Below are 3,592 nucleotides of genomic sequence, written 5' to 3' on the forward strand. Positions count from 1 at the left end.
ATATATATATATATATATATATATATATATATATATATATATATATATATATATATATATATATATATATATATATAAAAAGGTTATATAAAAGATAAAATAGACAGAAACATTACAGGTTTTACATTCTGCTTGCCAAGTGTTCAACAGAGCTCTCTAACTGATTTCTTCAATTCATGGGTTTAGGTATTATTTACACACGAAAGATGCAATGGCTTGTTTTGATTTTGGACTCATTTCAATCGTGAGAATCTGCTGTAAATAATGATATGCCATTTTCTACAATCGGAGCATGTTTCATGAAATGATAAGCATAAAAAACCATGAGAATATTGCAGCATTTGCGCATTTGGAGTTTATGTGTAATAATTCGATGACGAATATCTTTAGATCTAAATGATAGATTATGGAATGATTGGGCTCATTTTAATCGAGAGAATTTTCAAGATCAATGCATGCTTCATGAAGTTATGAATGAAAAGGTAACCTATGTTTTTCTCAATTTAATTGTTTCATGTGTGTGATAATATCGTAAGTAATATATTTAGATCCAATGAACGAATTATGGTGAGTTTAGGCTCCTTTTAATCGGGAGAATTTTCTGAAAATAATGACATCCAATTTTCCATGATCTAATGCATGTTTCATAAAGTTACGAATAAAAGCGCAAATTGAAAGTAGTTATTTGTCCTGCTGTGCCTGAAGTGTGCCCTTGGGTTTGATGTGTTATAGCAATATGAGCAATATCTTTGGATCTCATCGATGTATTATGGTAACTCTGGGCTCATTTTAATCAGGAGAATTTTTCATGATCTATGCATGTTTCGTGAAGTTATGAATGAAAACGCAACGTGAAGCATAGAGCTGTCTTTTTGCAGCGCCTCAGTGCGCCTGTCTGCTTTCATGTGTTACAGCTCTATGAATGAAATATTTCGATCTGATTATGGTAAATTTCTCTTTTTAATCGGGAGAATTTTCTGAAAATAATGCTGTGCGATTTTTCAAGATCTATGCATGTTTTGAGAAGTTACGAGCTAAAACGGCACAGGACTGCAACCTCTGATTTTTTTTTGCTAAGCTGCATGACCTAATTCTTTTCTATGTGTTATAGCTTTATGAAAGCTATAACACATATATTTTTAGAGCTAAACAATGGATTATAGTGGCACTTTGTAATCGGGAGAATTTTCTGAAAATAATGCTGTGCGATTTTTCAAGATCTATGCATGTTTTGAGAAGTTACGAGCTAAAACGGCACAGGACTGCAACCTCTGATTTTTTTTTGCTAAGCTGCATGACCTAATTCTTTTCTATGTGTTATAGCTTTATGAAAGCTATAACACATATATTTTTAGAGCTAAACAATGGATTATAGTGGCACTTTGTAATCGGGAGAATTTTCTGCAAATAGTGATGTGTCGTTTTCTATGATATATGCATGTTTCATGAAGTTATGAGCGAAAACGCTACATGACAGCTACCTTAGATTGTTTTGGCTAAACTACATGCTGCCTGTGCAGTTTTATGTGCGTTATAAATTCATGAGGAAAATCTTTAGATATAAATGACAGATTATAGTGGTTTTGGGCTCTTTTTAATCAGATAATCTGCTCTAAATAATGGTGCATAATTTTCCACGATCTTGTCATGTTTTATGCTGTTACAAGTAAAATGGTGACATCAATATATTATTTTCATATGGGTCTGGGAGTGACTTCTTGTACAAAAACTCACTCCAGTTTATTCAAAGCCCCAAACAATTTTGCTTGTTTTAGTCTACTCTATGAAACCTTTCAAATGACATATGACACATGACTATGATATTTTTGACATATTAGAGTACATGGCACAAACGCGTTGTTGACACGTTAAAATTCAAGTGTTTTTGGCCCTTTTGTCCTTCCATATCACTGCAGGCGGTTAGTGGAGCGCGTGAAGGAGAGAAAGGCACGAACACTGTTCAAGGTCTCCATTAATTCCTGCTTGTAGTAATTTAATGTGAATATATTTTGAAAGCATTTAATCGCTATAGAAAACGCGATTCATTCGATTCTTAGCTTTTTTTAATCGATTACTGTCCGAAATCGGCGATTCACGATTCAAAAATCCATGTTTCAAGATCGATGCACTGTATCGTCAGGGTTTGAAATCGATGCAACGAGAAAACTATAGTGAATCGTTACACCCCTACTTATGTAAACATAACGTGTTTCCTAAATATCTACAAACATATCATGTTATTGTTTTTTGGCTTAAGAAGAGTCAAAAACGTACATAGTGCACCTTTAATAATATGTGACCGACAGTATTTCTTGCAACCTGGAGTAACCTCACTGCGGTAACGCCCAGCACTCCTTCCTGCTGCAGAGACAGGTGCTGGACACCACGACGTTAGGAACCAAAGCCCGTTTCCTAACGAAAGAAAAATCTAGTAATTTTGTAAAAATGTAACGATATAAATTACATTATTGCAACAGAGTGTCCAACAAGACTCATTCCTTAAGCCATGTCGACCTTGAAGTGAAACTCGCGGGTTTTGTCTCAACATACACAGAAGAAATGTGAGAAGGCAGAAGAAGAAACACACGGTGAGGTATGGATGCGTGTAATTCTATAATATAAATTAGATAATTACAGGCTAATTATGAAAGTTTGACGTCCTGATTCGACAGGGACATAGATGGGCTTAACTTTATTTACGATTGTCTGATTGTGACCCTCAAGCTATTTTCATTGAGAGCCTATATTATTGTATGTGTTTACAACTTGGATTTTGTAAATTAGTCATTCTTGAGAAGTGGGACAAAACGGGGTGCAAAATTGAAAAAATAAAACCTTATACTCAGATAAATGAAACTACATTTATGTATCTTATATGTACTAAGCTACTGAGCTATGCTTTGATACAACCTCCCAACTTTTCTCTTTTTTAACAAAATGTGCTTTTTTTACCTTGGACTGTGTAATATAATTTCAGCTTTATCTTTAACAGCATTCAAGATGTTTTTAACATTTCAAAACACATTCTCGTGTTAGCAGACAGATTACACTTTCACATGTGACCAACAATTCCACAACAAATATAAAATATCATAATGAAACATTATCAAAATATTCAACTGACGGAGGTGACAGAACTGACGGAGTTGACACGTCTGACGGTGGTGACGAAAACCTGAATTTGTAATAATTTTAACTATCAAATACATTGAATCAGTCAATTACTGTATTAAAACAAACAGTGAGTATGTTATTGTTTATAAAGCTTTTATTCAAGAGTCACATTTAAGTATTTTGATATATCATTGGAACACAAAATCTTATGGTGGTGACATCTGACGGTGTTGCCAAATTTGGCATTTCTTTCAAAAAACCAATGGAGTTCATGTAGTAGCATTTTAATTTTTTTCTGTTGATGCTAGATGCTAATGGAACCTGCTTCAGGAGAATAAAATTATCTAAATATTTCAAATAATTTCCTCAGAAATTGGAAGATGGTGTTGACATATCATGGCTGTGACAAAGGAAATATTAACATTAGGATTTAAAATATTCTAAAACAAACTTAGCAGAGCCTGTCTGACACTGATGT

The sequence above is a fragment of the Sinocyclocheilus grahami genome, unplaced genomic scaffold (assembly GCF_001515645.1).
Source record: "Sinocyclocheilus grahami isolate Dianchi unplaced genomic scaffold, SAMN03320097.WGS_v1.1 scaffold451.1, whole genome shotgun sequence".
Lineage (NCBI taxonomy): Eukaryota > Metazoa > Chordata > Actinopteri > Cypriniformes > Cyprinidae > Sinocyclocheilus > Sinocyclocheilus grahami.